The sequence below is a fragment of the Hylobates moloch genome, unplaced genomic scaffold (genome assembly GCF_009828535.3).
Source record: "Hylobates moloch isolate HMO894 unplaced genomic scaffold, HMol_V3 SCAFFOLD_14, whole genome shotgun sequence".
Lineage (NCBI taxonomy): Eukaryota > Metazoa > Chordata > Mammalia > Primates > Hylobatidae > Hylobates > Hylobates moloch.
This window is the reverse complement of record NW_026652289.1, coordinates 7,589,256-7,606,557: the sequence shown is the minus strand read 5'-3', so window position 1 is coordinate 7,606,557 and position 17,302 is coordinate 7,589,256. Positions and strand designations below refer to the sequence as shown.

Below are 17,302 nucleotides of genomic sequence, written 5' to 3'. Positions count from 1 at the left end.
GGGGGGGGGGGCAGAGGCTCCTGTACTTGCAATCCTTCCAGACCTTGCCCTGTGTACCTCTTCATCTGGCTGTTCATTCATATGCTTAATAATAAACTGCAATCATAAGAGCATAGCGCTTTCCTGAGTTCTAGCAGGTTATTGCACCTAAAAGGGGGATTGTGGGAACCCCCAATGTTGTAGCCACGTCGGACAGAGTGTAGGTAACCTGGGGACCCAATACTTGTAACTGGCATCTGAAGTGAGGACGCTGTTGGGGAGCTCAGCCCTTAAACCTGTGTGCAAACTTCAGGTAGTCGGTGTCAGAATTGAACTGAACTGTTGGATATCCAGTTGGTATCAGTGTTGAATGACTGGTTGGTACTGGCGAAGACACCATGTATTTGGTGTTGGGAAACATAAATAAAATTTTTTAAAACCTCCAAACGATGTTCAGCAATTCACAATGGTGTCAGTGCAAGAGTTGGTCTGTATCTATTTTAACTGGTCAGTATGCAAGTTGAACCATTGTTTGATTATCTCCTCTGTCTACACCATCAGGCTTTTGTGAAGATTAAACTGCATTATGCCTCAGAAAGAAAACTCTCTCAATGCTAGGCACATAATCAACACTAAACAAGTGGTAATCATTATAATTGAGAAAGTAAAAATACTTCAAATGGAAGATTTTGATACTGTATAAAATGTTGCAACTTTTTTTTTTTTTTTTTTTGAGATGGAGTCTTGCTCTGTCGCCCATGCTGGAGTGCAGTGGCACAATCTTGGCTCACTGCAACCTCCACCTCCCGGGTTCCAGTGATTCTCCTGCCTCAGCCTCCCGAGTAGCTGGGATTACAGGCATGTGCTACCATGGCTGGCTAATTAAAATGTTGCAACTTTTTAAGAAAAATAATTCTCAATAAATAAATTGCTAATTTTCGTAAGAGCCCTTTGTCAACTGACTAAAAACATCCTTAATTTAGAAATGTATTTTTAGTTTTAAGATAACTAGTCATTAAGTGAAAACATTGTAGGCAAAATGGCTCTAAGCAATTTAGTATTCATAGGAATGAATCCATTCCTTGAAAGCATTGGTCACTCGGTGCACTTGTCCTGGATGAGCAGATATTGGGCAAATCAGTCTTTCACCAGCAAACCCTGTCATAAGAACTGCACAGGCCTGATTCCTGGCAAGCACACCAGGCCCCTGACTGGGGCAGAGACCTCCCTTATGGGGCAGGAAGAAGGAGGCAGGGAGAAACGTGGGGCCCATGATTTAAGGAGGCTCTCCCTCTCAGGCTCATGCAAGTGCAGGATCAGTACCCAAAGGGGAGCACCGCCCAAAATCCTGTGCCCCAGTCACCTTAACCCAGTCCAGTCCTGGCTCCTGCACTCCAAAGCTAAGCGGGGAATACCAGCGGGAGACGGAAGACAACATGAGAAACTGAATGCATCTCTACATTTATCTAAAAATAAGAAACTGGACTTCTTCAGTAGGAAATGGCTCATCTTTCCAAATGAATAAAAATACTTACAGCTATGGGTTGAATTGTATCAATTCTCTCCCCCAGTTCATGCATTGGAGTACTAACCCCCGGTCCCTCGGGATGTGATGATAGAGAGGTAGGGCCTTTACAGAGGCAATCAAATTAAAGTGGGGTCATTAGTGACCTAACCCAACATGACTGATCCACTTACGAAAAAAGGGACAAGATTTAAAGACAGACCTGTATAGAAGGACGATGGTGTGAAGACACAGGGAAAAGACAAAAGAGGCCTGGAACAGATTTCCCTCAAAGCCCTCAGAGGGAACCACTTGGGCTGACACCTTGATCTTGGACATGCAGCCTCCAGAAAGGCGAGATGATGAATTTCTGTTGTTTTAAGCTACCCAGTTCATGGCAATTTGTTACAACAGCGCTGGGAGAGGAAAATACCGCTATTGAGGGACTTATGAAAGTCACTTAACTGATGCAGATAAGAGGCCTCGCAGTGGGGGTATGGCCTCAGGAGCCACATCCATTTTAATCGCACCATTTCTCACTGAACACTGACCCTGGTCAAGGCATGTCTCAGCTCCATGGACTGCTATTCCTTCCACTAATCGACCCTGGTTTCATTCTGGCAAGGGAGGGACTCTTACATTCTGCGGCCTGCGTGAGTGTCATGTGAGCACCCCCATCACCTTGATCCCTGCGGGGCTTCTCCAAGGGAGCCCTAGCATTCCAGCCGGCCTCATGGGCATGCCTTAGAGAGAGGGTGCTGACCCTCTCCTTCTCCAACTGGATTTTATTTTTATTTTTTGGCATGTTTTGTGAATACAAAGATTCACTGCCTGGGTGTGCTCCTTGAAAGAAGGTTTCAGTTGCATTCAGATGAAATAACCAGAAAATGACTGTAAGCCAAATGTAGTAGTATGATAGAAAAATGGAAATATCGTAAAAGCACCAGTCTGTAGACACTGAGCCTCTGGGTCCTCTGGAAAAGGGAGAAGAGAGTAGACGGTGATGGAGAAAAGAGGGCCTGTGAAGACTACAGAACTGAGAAAGCAGTAATTCTACAATCTCCACACTGTAGGGCCGGGAACAGGCAGTGCTGGGCAATGGGGCATCTTATCTCAGGGAAGTCAAGGGTGTCATGTAGAACCAACATAATTCATCCAAGTACAGCAAAGAATCCAGAAATGGTCTGTGGAGGTTTGGAACCACGAAAATCAAATAGGAAAGATACAAAATATTTACATACCCACATTTTTTAAAAGGGGTCCTGACTAGGCAGCGTAAGATTATTCGGGTTCTGTTCGTTTTACCTTTAGTTGCCCTTGGTTCTGCCATCTTTTTTCTCTGTGAGTCATTTGTCTTGCTTTTGGTCAACACGGCTTTCCTCGGGTCTCCAAAGATCCTGGAATAACCTGAATATAAGTTTAAGAATATTAAACCTTATTTTGTTTTCAAATATTAATACCAGGGATCAACTGTACACGTACCGACAAAACCTATTTCTTAAACGTTATTTTAAAATATCCTAAAAGGGGAAAGAACTTAAATCCTTCCCTTTAAAAAAAAGAGGGGACAACATTCCTCTCCTCTGAGGGAAGCCCAGCATTATGAAGCAAAAATTGGGAGTGAAAGCAAGGCCAAGCCTAACTGGCATGCTGAAGCACACAGACGCTTTTGCACAGAAAATATTTTGAAAATGTTTTCTTTTCCTTACAGCCCCCAGCTTTGGTAATAATGGCTTCCCCAGATCATTCTGTTAGCACTTTCTGCTGCTCAGAATAGGGTAGTGGGATTCAGAATTTAGAAAACATCCTGAGAACTGTAATTAAGCAATTGTCTTAGTCCCAGAAAAGAAACAACCCTTTTACTTTGTAAATGCTAGGAGGATCCATATTTTTTAAAATCTTAGAACACTAACAAGCTAAAAAGATAGAAAGAAAAAAATCTTTCTTACAATATGCCTGTAGCACAGCTCCAAAATCCAGTCTCTCTCTCTCTCTTCTTTTTCTTTTTTTTTTAGATACAGGAATTTCTTAAACAACTTTCCAAGTAAAATATTCAATCCCCAAATATTATATTTAGTAGAATCCTTACAACATGAGAAATTGTAAATGGCATCTGTTTCCGTTGAAAATAGTTTTAAATTAGAATACATCTTAAGCACTGCATCAGATCAATATTTGTAATGGTCAGAATTATTTCTAGATGGTTCCACGGGCCAGCTGACATTCCCACTCTACTTAGGAAGCCCCCAGCCAACTCCACCTGATGTCTTCGAAACCTATGCATAGAGGCAAACTGCCCAGATGTCACAGAAAAGCATTTGTTGTGATACAGAAAACAAAACACAACATTATTGGGGGAAAATAATGAGAGTTCTAAACCACGTACATAATATCATCCCAATATTGCACAAAGAAAAAAAATAAATGGATGAAATAAGAAAGGGAAGGCAGGAAAGGAAAGAGGATGATCTGAGAAAAGTTATCAAAATGGTTAACAGTCATGGTCTTTGGCTTTCCAGTGTGAAATAGGAGTTCTTATTTTCTTCTTTTTTAAATATTTTTAAAATTATTTATTTTTTTAAACCAACTAATAAAAGTAATATATATTTACTGTGTACAACATTATATTTTGAAATATATATATATACATATATATATGTATATGTGTTGGAATGGCTAAAGTAAGCTAATTAACATCTGCATTACCTCTCATACTCATTTTTTTGTGGTGCGAACACTTGAAATCTACTCTTAGTGATTTTCAAGAATATAATGCATTGTTATTAACTACAGTCAATAGGTCATAGGTCTATTCAAGTTCAAGTCATAGATCTCTTGAAATTACTCTTCCTGTCTAACTGAAATTTTGTGTCCTTTGACCAACATCTCCCCAGTTCCCCTACACTCGACATCACTAATCATCAAGGAAATGCAAATCAAAATCATGATGAGTGTCATCTCACACCTGTTAGAATGGCCATTATCAAAAAGACAAGTGTTGGTGGGGATGCGGAAAAAGGAAACTCTTGTCCACCGTTGGTGGGAATGTAGATCAGTACAGCCATTATGGAAAACAGTATGGAGGTTCCTCAAAAACACAAAGATCAATTACAAATCAAAATACTATATGCTTTACAAATGTACTACAAATCAACTTTGTACGTATTACAAATCAAAATACTACATGATTGCTGGCAATCCCACTCTGGGGATAGATCCAGAGAAAATGGAAAATGAAACCAGTATGTCAAAGAGGTACCAGCACTCCCACATTCATTACAGCGTTATTCACAACAGACAAGGTATGGCATCAACCTAAGTGTCCATCAACATAAATGCCCATGAAGAAAAGTGGCGCACATACACAATGGAACACTATTCAGCATTTAGAAGAGAAATCCTGTCATTTGTGACAACATGAACAAACCTGGAGAACTTTATGCTAAATGAAATAAGACAGGCACAGAAAGACACATACTGCATCCTCTCACTTATACATAGCATCTGAAAAGTTGAACTCCTATTTCCTTCTTTATAGTTTTGTGTATTTTCCAAATTTTCTAAACCAAAAATACTCATCTTTATAATCAGAGGAGAAAACTAAGGAATAATCATTTTATAATCCTAAACATGATTTTAAAGCATTTATTTCACTGTAATGTATTCTTTTCCCATCCAGCCATACATGGGCCCAAGGAGCTGGCCTTCCCTGCTCGGTGGCCTGATGTTCAAGGGGATGGGGGAGGGGGACGGTGCAGTAGAGCATGCTTTGCAAAGCTGTGCAAATCTTTTTTTTTTTTTTTTTTTTGAGACGGAGTCTCACTCTGTCGCCCAGGCTGGAGTGCAGTGGCGCGATCTTGGCTCACTGCAACCTCCGCCTCCCGGGTTCACGCCATTCTCCTGCCACAGCCTCCCGAGTAGCTGGGACTACAGGTGCCCACCACCACGCCCGGCTAATTTTTGTATTTTAGTAGAGACGGGGTTTCATCATGTTAGCCAGGATGGTCTCAATCTCCCGACCTCGTGATCCACCCGCCTCGGCCTCCCAAAGTGCTGGGATTACAGGTGTGAGCCACCACGCCCAACCAAAGCTGTGCAAATCTTGAGTTAATAAACATGTTCCCCAAATCCAAAAGCCAATATTGACTATTGCTTGGTTAACTGTTTTGCATGGATAAGTGGTTAAAGGAGTATTTGGTTTCCAATTTCTGCAAAGGGAATAAAAGTTTTAAAAGCGTGAACTAAGATTTCCTATACTATGCTATTCTACAGCAGGTTTTTATGCCAAAACCTCTACTAGGCTGAAAGGATAATTTGATTTATGGTTGAGACATTGTTGGGCCTGATTTAAAGCCCAGAGTCAAGCCCAGAGAGGATTCTCTTAAATAGGTGCAATGGGTATTTTTAAATTAGCATTATGGCGTTATTAATATTTCATTTATCCTGAGAGCATTTACCTGACAACGTAAATTATGCGTAACACAGCTGAGAAGCCACAAAGGATCCAAAAAGATGTCACAAAGTCCAGGAAGAGAAGCTTTGCCAGAGAAAGGCACACTACCAGCCGCGTGAGCTGGCCTCATCAAAGCAAAAAAGTCAGAAAATTATGTAAACCAGACTTAAGAACTCAAAAAATACAGCCATTTGAGAACTTTGGTAAGAGTGCAGACTGCTCAACCCAGCTCAATCGCCCCTGGTCCAGCAACGGCAGAAAACCAAGGTCAAGGAGTCACATGACCTGAAGAGACCCCACCACCACCACCATCCCCCCAGCCCTGCCCCTGGCCAGTGGGACAAACCACATCGCCCCTGGGATTCAGTATTCAGTCAGGTTCTGTGTTCTGTATGGGGAGGTAGAAGAAGGCACTGGATCATCAGGAAATCTGGACTGGAAATGGCCAAAGCTGAACACATCTGAGTACCTGAAGGGTGAGCTTAAGGTGTCAAAGCAGCCATGGTGAGGCAGAAAGAACCTTGAGCTTGGAGCCCCACGTTTGTGCTGACCCACTAGCAGCCAACAAAACCTCCCTCAGACTCAGTTTGCTCATCTGAAAACTGTGAGTAAGAGGCTCTGACTCCAGAGAGGTGGTGCAAGTTCAATGAGATGGGGTTGCTTATGGTCCAGATGGACAGATGCCAAGCATTGTTCTCTGTTTTTGTTTTTGTTTTGATACAGGATTCTCTCTGTCATCCAGGCTGGTGTGCAGTGGTGCCAATAGCTCACTGCAGCCTGGACCTCCCTGGCTCAAGTGATCCTCCCACCTCAGCCACCCAAGTAGCTCAGACTATAGGAAAAAGAGCCATGTACCACCGTGCCTGGCTAATTTTTTAAAAAATTTTTTGGAGACATGAGATCTCACTACATTGTCCAGGCTGATCTCGAACTCCTGGCCTCAAGCAATCCTCCTCTCTCAGCCTCCCAAAGTGCTTGGAATAGAGGGGTGAGCCACCACGCCCAGCAAAGGCATTGTTAAATTCAGGAATGAATGACCACCTTGTTCCCCAAAACACTAGACAAGAGAACCACTCTCTATGCACAGATCTCCCTGGCCACCATGTGTAAGCAGCAGTGAATATTCCATAGGTGGAATTGGCTACTGTGAAGAAAGAAAACTCCAGAAAAGGTGTCCTCACTCCAGGAAGTAGCCTGGACCCCACGTGGGTGACAGCAGCCTGGGGAGAAGGCTCCACTCCCACCAGCAATGCCAAAGACAGAGCAGAAGCAGCCATCTATCCCCACAGTTATGGTGAACACAGCCACGGAGCAGCCTGCTTTTTCCATGTATAGCCACACATAGGTGGCAATGGCAGCAGACACAACTGGCTGCCCTTCCTCCCTTATGGAAGGAAACATAATTTTGCTTGGGTGTTCTGCCTGCCCCCACATGACCCACGGAGGATGACCAGCCTCAACACCAGTGTAAATCCTATCACCGGGCACCATTTCTTCTCACCACTGATTGGTTTAGGGAAGGGCACATGATATAATTCTGGTCAGTCTAACACTCAGGGAAGCGAGCTAGAGGACTTCTAGGAAAAGTGTTGGCTGATGAAGAAAGGCCATAGAGTAGTAGTCCTGTCTGTGTGGCACTTGGAACTGTGAGAGCCATCCCAGGACCATGAGACCATGAGAAGAGGTCACCTGAGGATAAAACCAATACGCTGTGGATATCTGGGGGAAAGGAGGGAAGTCCTTATATTTCTACCTACAGTAGGGAAGAGTATTAACCAACTCTGAAGGCATCTCATGGCAGGGCAGCTAGGCACATCAAATGCATTTTCCTTGTTAACTAAACCATTTTGAATTGGGGTCATTTTTGTTGTTATTGTTACTACTGGCAGCAAAAGTATCCCATACACTCTAGTATCCATGTTCAAAAAAGTCGCTTTCAGCTCTTTTACCATCTGTATCCATAGTCACGCAGACATGCTGAATATGCTCTTCAGTTCTAATTTTAAAATAAAATGATCTGCTGGAAATTAGCTCAGCTCACAGATCTCCATACTTACAACACTGTATCTAAGAATTAGTAAATAACTATTACCATGATAAGTGGCCTATCTCAGTCTATCCACATGTTGAGTGTCCAGGTACTGGAGGTGGCATGGAACCTCCCCTCAATAAACAAAGGGTATGATGAGGAGGTTATAGTTTTAATTAAATTACTAAGTGGGGCAGAATGTGGTGAAGGTCACAAGAGAGGTACCAAAGATGCAGCAACAGAGCAGTTGATGGGCACTTAGCATTTCAATAAGTGGGAATAGGGAGGAGAGCAGGAAAGGTGGAGGAAATAGATGAGGAGAAGGAAGAAGGGAAGTGTTCTCCAAAGAAGCATGCTGCAGGGAAAGAGTCTTTCACCTTTATGTCCCCACAAGGCACAGAGTATGAGCTCAGAAATGTTGAATGATTTGTCTCTATAATTAAGGGATGATTTCACTGATAATATTGTCTTCTTCCATGATCTAAATTCAACCTGCCCTTCAAATCCATTCATTCATACAATTGTTCATCCATCTATCCATCCATGTATTCGTGTATTCATTCATCTATCCATCCATGCATTCATCCATCCATCCATCGTCCATGTATTCATCCATCCATCCACCCATCCATCCATGTATTCATCCATCTATCCATCCATCCATGCTCACTGAGTTCCCTCCATGTGCCAAGCACTGAGCTAAACACTACTAGGGTTGGGCTTTGCCAATGAGTTCAGAGCCTAGTAACAGAGAGAGTTGTAAAGAAAAAAATCACAAATGCCAACTCCCCCATTGCCTTGCTTGATCCTCAATGCCAGAGTGTAGCCTGGTTGAGCATCACAATCAGCTAGAGAGCTTTTTAAAAACAGAAATTCTGCAATCCTTCCTCTTTTTTCTTTATTGGAAAGTCCAGGGGTGAAAGGGGCAAAAGGGTCTAAGTGGGAGTTAGGGAGGCAGAAGAGGATTGAAGGCAGTGTCTGAAATATTTTCAGACTGAGAAGGAAAAGGAAAACAGCCAAGAACACAAGGAGGAGCAGTCAGAGCATAAGGAGGAAACTAGGAAAGATCTAAGTCATGGAAGCCAAGGAAGGACATTCAGTAAGATGGAAAGTTCAGTGTCGCATCTGCAGAGAGATTAATGTCCAGGAGAAAGTCATTCAACCAACCATATGCATTGAGAATAGGTCCTGAATTTGGCAACTTAAAACCTCTGCTGTCGTCTAAAAATGTTGTAGGAGCCTGACCTCATGAAGCCAAATGGCTTAGTAGTTAAAGACAGGGAGGATACGCAAAGGGCGATGCAGGCTACTCATGGAAGGAGTCGAGCAACAAAGTCAGGGAGGGAGTGGCAGTTTAAAGAAAAGCACTAATGCCACAGGTCGCAGTGGCTCATGCGTGTAGTCCCAGCACTTCAAGTCAGGAGTTCAAGACCAGCCTGGCCAACATGGTGAAACTTCATCTCTACTAAAAATATAAAAATTAGCCGTGCATGGTGGTGGGCACCTGTAATCCCAGCTACTCAGAAGGCTGAGGCAGGATAATCACTTGAACCCAGGAGGTGGAGGTTGCAGCAAGCTGAGATTGCACCACTACACTCCAGCCTGGGGGACAGAGTGAGACTCCTCAAAACAAACCAAGAAACAAACAAACAAAACCAAAAAAACAATAAAAACAAAAATGAAAAAGCACTAATTGGCTTCACCCACCCAACATTTGCTGGGCACTTACTGTACTTCAGAAATTACTAGTAACTAGGGATGCACTAGTGCACAAGACTCAGCCCTGCCCTCAAGGCATTTACGAACCAATGAAAAGAAGGTTTATCTTATTTGCTCAGTCTGTTTGAAGGATGAGAAAAGCAGGTATGTTTATAGACAGGATAAAGGGAGCCAGTGGAGTAGAGGACATAGACATTCTAGAGCCAGAGGACCTAAGGACATTACTGTCTGGGGAAGAGGTAGAGGAAACGCCATGTTTCACAGCACAATGGTGGGGTCAGTTCTGGTGGGAAGGTGGGACCCCACTGTCTCAGAAGGGGTGTGCTGCCAGATGGCTAACAACAGGCTCTCACAGGAAAACTCCTGATTTGAAGCACTTAGTCATTGCTATGGAGTCAATATTTCCATCACGGGCAATTGCAAGAAACCCAGGGGAGTCCCTGAATGCAGAGTTGGGAAAAGATGTGCTCTAACGCATCATTGCCGGCTCTGGCGAGTTGGGAGGAGCCAGCTCTAGCACACTTGGGCTCCAGAAGCCAAAGAGAGACCAAGAAGCCTGGAACTGTTGATAAGAAAAGAGTGTTCAGAGGAAAGCTGTGAAGCCAGCATAGCCAGCTGCTCTCCTAGAAGCTGAGACCCTGTGATGAGAGGAGAAACCAGGGAGGAGGAGTTCCAAGTCTGGAAAAATGGCAGGCTTGAGTGCTCTTCAGTTACTCCCACTTGAGCAATTTTGCTTCCTAAACCTGGTTAATAGCCCAAAATGTGGGCTGCTTATTGTCATCTCCCTTCACTCTGTGTGTGTGTGTGTGTGTGCGTGTGTGTGTGCTTTTCCTATGTAAATTGTTGCACCACTAACTCTGCTATACTTTAGAACTCAGTGAGGCAATCCTTAGAATCTTATATAATTCCCTAAAGGGTCCCCTTTTACTCTAAGTCATAGAGAAATGTTGAACATTTAAACCTTTAAAGTGCAGTTTTGCTGGAAGAAAATCTCAAGGGTCTCCATGAATCATATCTGAGCCATGTATTGACCATGACCATATACTTCTTGTCAGTCTTATTTCATTTGGTTGTTATTGTGGTTTGGTTTCATTTCATTTTGCTTTGGAGGGTCAACCTTTCTTCCATTCATGACATTCAATCAACCTTTCTCCCCAGTGCGTCTCCCCATTTTTTATGTGTGTGTCAGGAGATAGCAAAATAAACACAGGTATTAACGTGCCTGTGAGCACCAGTTTGTAAAGCCCAAGATGTTCTTGGACCCAAGGAAACTTTCAGTTCTTTCTCAGCCTTGCCATTTTGCATGTAAAGCATTTGAGCTGATCTCAGAGTTGAGGTGGCTGCCAGCTTCCACCAGAACAAAACACACAGCAGCAAAACAGCGCCATGACCCTCAGTGTGGGAACCAGGGTCTGCCTGGGGTCCCCCGTAAAAATGAGAGATTTGAAGGAAAACAGACAGCATTTGAAAGGCAGATGACATCAAGAAAGTAAAAGCAACTATAAATATGACTTCTCTCCCGCTTTACACTGAGCCTTCTGTTCAAGAAAACACATTTACCAGGGATTTTTTTCCTTAAGCTCAACTGGAAAAACACATATTTAGTCATTTTACAAGAGCAGACAACTGAAAAGCAAGCCACAGATTAAACAAGCATTATGTATTTCTAAGAAAGTTCATCCACAATATATCTTTGAGAACTCAATCTTGAAGTCTGTTTTAGAAGCAAATTTGACCTTCAGAATGAATTTTGTCTCAATATAATTACAAGGTCAAATCTTAAAGAAGCAAATGCATAGATAACCATCTTTGCAATGAGATCTGTTTTATATTTTCAAATGAACAATACTGGAAAGAAAAAAAACATTTCATTACTTCTGAGGTTATATATAAAATACCCAATTGGCAATTAACCAATAACATATTAGCATCTCAATATTTTAAATAAAGCAAAACTCCCAAATACAAAATGATCTGTAATAGAACAAAATGGCAAGTTATATTAAAGAGAGATTACATGTAAGAGACTTTATTACAAGTTATCACTTTTTAGATAAAATTTATTCTTTCAGCATCACTTTGATACTTGTAGGAGGCAGATATAGTATAGAGAGGCAGATAGAGGTGAGAACCTTTCCTAAGAAAAATCAAGCAGCATTAAAAGCAGAAAGAGAAAAGAAGAAAAAATATTTCAGATTCTCAATTCGGTATATCACATTGTTGCCAAAAAAAAAAAAGGAGAATACCAACAGGACAAGGTTTCCTTGTGCTCTTTAAGGGTGGGGAATTTCAAAGAACCTTGAACTCATCATGAAAATAGTTCTATACCCATCGGCTTTGCCAAAAACACTTTGGGATTTCAGTGATGGGTACTGAGCCACCAGGAGCAATGAAACCAGCTTTTCCATTTCCACTGAGTTTTGGCTGGTTTATGAGGATTGCACAAAGATCACCTCATTTGTACTGGACACAATTGGGGAATAAAAATTTAAAAATCATCCTTGATAGTTAAAATAGAAATCATGAGCCCCGCCACAAACATGCTTCCCCGATACTCAGGACGTGAGGTGGACAACATGCCTCCCCATTAACCCATGAAGCTTCACAGGTGGGCACTGCATCTATATAGCATTTTCCGTGGACTCCATCATCAAAGCGTCCTTTAACAAGTATGAACTGAGCACTCACCCCATGCACAGAGCTGTGGACGGGGCCATATGGGACAGAAAAGTTCCAAGGTGTGTCTCTCATTCCCAAAGAGCCCACATGCCTTGCAGGAGAAGAAGGCTGTGGACTCAGGTTTTGTGATGCAGATGAAGGGGCCACATAGCTGCTCCAGTAGGAATAACTGGAATCATTTGAAGGAGAGGAAAAGAGGGCGTTTCAGCCTTGAATAGCAGAACCCAGATCATGAAAAATAGGAAGAACTTATATGGACATCAGAGAGGAAGACAATCCGACAAAAACAATAACTTAAGCAAAATAGAAATCAAATGCAGCTTGCAGAAGGCTCTGTACAGGGAGCCAACACAGCTACTTCATGTGAGGAGTCAACGAGACCATTTAATAGAAGCCCCCTGTCGAAACTGTAAAAACGATTTTGCCATCTTGGCCATCTCCTGAGATGGTTGAGAAGGGATTTGCAAAGCAAAAAAAGAGCTGAGGGGTTTTGCACAATGGCCTGGAACAGAGAGGGTGGAGAGAAACCAGACAAGTCTCTCAGGCAGAAGTTCCAGAAAAATGAAGAAGCGGGAGAGCCCGAGGCAAGAGGGAAATGGCAGGCACATTGGTTGGACGATGAGGGTTTGTGTGGATCTCAAAGGGCCAGGCCGTGGGGAGAGTCTAGACTTTCAGGCTAGGAAGTCCGAACCTTGTTGTGAAAATAGCTGAAGTTTTTGGAGCACTTGCCGAGCAAAGTTTTCCAAAGAGGCTGTTGGGAAGACTCATGAGGCAGGAGACTACAGGGACGGAAGGCCAGAGGCAGAGAGGCCAGTTCCAGGATGGCTGCCATGGTCCAGCCCAAGGTAATGAAGGTGGGGAAGCCTCGGAATGCAGGAGACAGGGTGGAGATGAGAAAACATGTCAGAGCCTGGTGGCCAATTAAGCACAGAAGGTGCAGGGAAGAGAGGAGAGCAGGATGGAAAGCCAGGAAATGTGGGTCTCAGTGATGGGGAGTTCTGTTTCAGTCCCAAGAATGAGCATGTGCATCCTTGGACCCGGGCCTGTGAGGTTGGTCAATGGAAGCCAGGGGGCTCTGCTTAGTCGGGGTCTAGGACTGGTTACTCCTGCTGGGGCCACCTCAGAGAAGAAGCAAGGCGGGGGCGGTGGAGGCTGGCTCTGAAGTGTTCTGCCCTTAAAGAACAACAAGACTTTCCAGAGGCAGTGTGTAGGCTTTAAGATGGAGACTGTGATAAAGAATGGAAAGAGATGGAAAGAGCTTCTCAGTGACATGGGGAGAGGGTCCGCACCTGGAGGGCAGAGCCTCGCTGGCCGCCTGGCTTCCCACACACCTGCCTGGTGAACCAACATACCACTATGGGGTTCTTTTCTTGCTTGAAATGTCATTGAGTTTTCAATTTGTAGCATTCATGAGGTGCATTATAAGGTTTATTCACCACTTTTTTCTTTTGCTGAGAAAGGCACAATTAAGTACCAGAATTTTCTTTGCTGGCCTAACCTTCTGGAATCTGAACAGGTTTTGCAATCCCAGGACCAGATCCACTCTGTATAAAAATTGGTGGGAGGCCGGGCGCAGTGGCTTACGCCTGTAATCCTAGCACTTTGGGAGGCCAAGGTGGGCAGATCACGAGATCAGGAGATCGAGATCATTCTGGCTAACACGGTGAAACCCCATCTCTACTAAAAAAAAAAAAATACAAAAATTAGCCGGGCGTGGTGGTGGGTGCCTGTAGTCCCAGCTACTTGGGAGGCTGAGGCAGGAGAATGGCGTGAATCTGGGAGGCAGAGCTTGCAGTGAGCTGAGATTGTGCGACTGCACTCCAGCCTGGGTGACAGAGCGAGACTCCGTCTCAAAAAAAAAAAATTGGTGGGGGATGGGGGGCTCTCTTTTTATAATAGCTAGAACATCTTAATATTTTGTAAAAAATAAGCTCATCACGAACCCAGTTAACCCAGCAAGGCTACTGCCCTTCTTCTGTGTGGTGGTAACAGCTTTGTTCAGCAGTGCAAGGTGCAGGCAGAGCCTTTCGTAGTATTAATCACTAGATCCATTTATTGAGAGAACTTGAAAGGTGATTACTCCTGTTCTCATTTCTTAGAAAACTGAGGCATGTGAAGATCACAGGTAGGGTAAGCAAATGAACACAAATTCAAACTCGGAATTCAAAACCAGCCTCTATGTATTCCTGAGGACCATACTGTCTAAGTGTAGAGAAAGGCACACGCTGGTTCAACAGCAGAGAAAGCAAACAGGAGGCACTTTCTGTGAGTCATCTCCACCCTCTCTCTTGTGATCCAGTGATACTCATTCACAGTCAAAGCCCAGGAAGAGCGGAAAGATTAACCTTTGTGAGCCGAACCGTGTGACACTTGATTACTTGACAGAACTAATCCTTCTGATGACAAAAATTCAACTACATAGATACATGCAAGCTACAATCTGTTGTAATGCCTCCCAGTTTCTCTGGAGAATTCCTTAGTTTCCTGGATATCTCTGAAATGCAAAGTTTTGGCAACCAGTCTCTGAATTAACCTCTGAAAATTTCACCCAGCCAAGATGGCCTTCTTGAGAAGACTGAAGCACATGGTTGGTTTCAGGCTGAGCTGGAAGTAGTTTACCTCCCAGGACAGGTCCCCCACGCGGGTGTTTAAGGCACGGGGTGGACCAACCCCAGGAAGACTCAGACATCACACCACCCACCTGCAACTCAGTCACATCCACCTACATTTTCTGAAAACAAAAGGCAGTCTCCCCAAAAAGCACTGAGACTCTTGTGTAGGTAATCTGAGCAGACACCAACTTCCCAGGGCTTCCTTTTACCCAGGAGAGCTTGGCTGTTCTTTTTTTTTTTTTTTGAGATGGAGTCTCGCTCTGTCGCCCAGGCTGGAGTGCAGTGGCGCAATCTCGGCTCACTGCAAGCTCCGCCTCCCGGGTTCCCGCCATTCTCCTGCCTCAGCCTCTCCGAGTAGCTGGGACTACAGGCGCCCACCACCACGCCTGGCTAATTTTTTGTATTTTTATTAGAGACGGGGTTTCACCGTGGTCTCGATCTCCTGACCTCGTGATCCGCCTGCCTTGGCCTCCCAAAGTGCTGGGATTACAAGCGTGAGCCACCGCGCCCGGCCTGTTCTTTTTAATGGTAATATCTTCTTCTTCCTGCAGCACCAGGCTGTGGCCCACTCTGGAGAAAAGGAAAGATCGTTGCTGGCCTGTCTTCCCAATTTCAGACTTGCCAGTCTACAATTGTATAAACTAATTCCTTAAAATATATCTCATTATATCTATCATCCATCTGAATCTACATGCATATATATGTATATACACGTATGTACATAGTTATAAATATGGATCAATATAATGAGATGTATTTTTAAGAAACTGGTTTATCTATCTACATATATTTACATACATATACATCCATAGATATCTCATTTTATCTCTATATCTATATACATATAAACACATGTGTGTGTACATTTATGTATGGACATAGAGATGGGTGTAATAAGATTTATTTTAAGGAACTGGAAATATAGAGAGATATCTATATATATCTACCCACACACACACACGGAGAACGAGAGAGAGAGAGAAAGATCTATCTACATCCACCCTATTGGATCTTTCTGGAGCACGCTGGTTGACACTCCTGCACTGATGAGTCATTGGTTGTAGGATGTCCTGGGAACGAGGCATGAGCTTGGACACGGCTGTCATCATCAGCAGGAACTTCCCAAAGAGGGCTGGCAGCTGAGGCATCTTCCAACCATACTCCCAGCATCTGAGGGAGTAAGTCCTTCCTTCCGGAAGGGAACCCAGACAGCACATCACAGAGCCCACACCGACTGGGCAAATTGCATGTGCACAGAGTAAATTACCAAAACTGCCAATAAAACTCAGAATTACAAAATCATATCATTTAGAAATTATGTGATGTAATTAACATTTGCAATCCATTGACTTAAAGTCAATTATGTGAGAAATAACTGAGAGATCGTTAATAAGCACAAAACAATCCAGCAGAAATTGACAGCGTTAGGTGCTCAGGTTGTGTGGAGGTCAATCTCAGCAGACCAGAGTCACTGGGCTCCCCAGATGGAGTTAAGGAGAGCCCTGTTCTTGGGCCAGCCACATCCTTTACACAAAGCAAGGACTGTAAGCCTGACCTTGCTCTAGCACAGGAAGGAGGAGGGCCTCCCTCTAAAAACCACCCATTTTCTCCCAGAACCCCAAGACTCCAGTCTCTGTCAGGCTGCAGAGGTGATTTCCAACCATATGATCCATAAGCTACCTGCATCAGAATCGCTGAGGCATTCCTGGGCCCCATGCTCCATTCCTGGAGTCAGCAGCTGGACTATGAGACTGGCTCAGTGAACCCACAGACAGGGTCACAGGCACGGAAGCGCAGGCAGCAGAGTGCAAGCGCAGAGGCTAGCAGTGATCATCCACCTGGCCCTGAACAAGTCCAACTTCTCAGAGTTTTAGTTTCCTAACCTGGAAAACGGAATAATATCATGAAAGAAACACCAGGCACAGCACTAATATATCACAAATGCCACATAAGTAACCATGTGCAAAATTGGACGTTTCCTCCCATCGGCTGAGGCTCAGAATAGCGCAGAGCACGGCAGCGGTGCACTCTCTAAAAAAGGAAGCCGGCACATCCATGCACACTCTCTAAGGAGTGACCTAAACAACAACAGCAAGTCCCTGCCCCTCTGCCTTCCCAGCCTCAAGGGTACATATGTCAGAAACTGGTCAATGCTGAATATCCAGCTCCCATAGTCGCAGAGAGGAGCAGGGTGGATGTGTAGAGTTTTCTGGTTTCTGCACAGTATAAATCCTCCCACAATTTCAATTAACCAAAGGAGGAGTTGGAAGACATCTGCACAATTAGCTCTTATGCACCAGCACTGATAGAAGAGACCAGAGACCTGG

General features: G+C 43.8%; 1 protein-coding gene across 5 annotated transcripts in view; it reads right to left on the bottom strand.

The window, feature by feature from the left end:
* The window catches only part of ERG (ETS transcription factor ERG), a 297,697-nt gene that overhangs the window by 215,836 nt on the left and 64,559 nt on the right, over positions 1-17,302 (bottom strand). For all 5 annotated transcript variants that reach the window (XM_032174500.1, XM_058427799.1, XM_058427798.1 and 2 more), the window contains exon 2: positions 2,789-2,890. The gene's annotated coding sequence lies outside the window, so the exon portion shown is untranslated. The remainder of the gene's footprint in view (positions 1-2,788; positions 2,891-17,302) is intronic.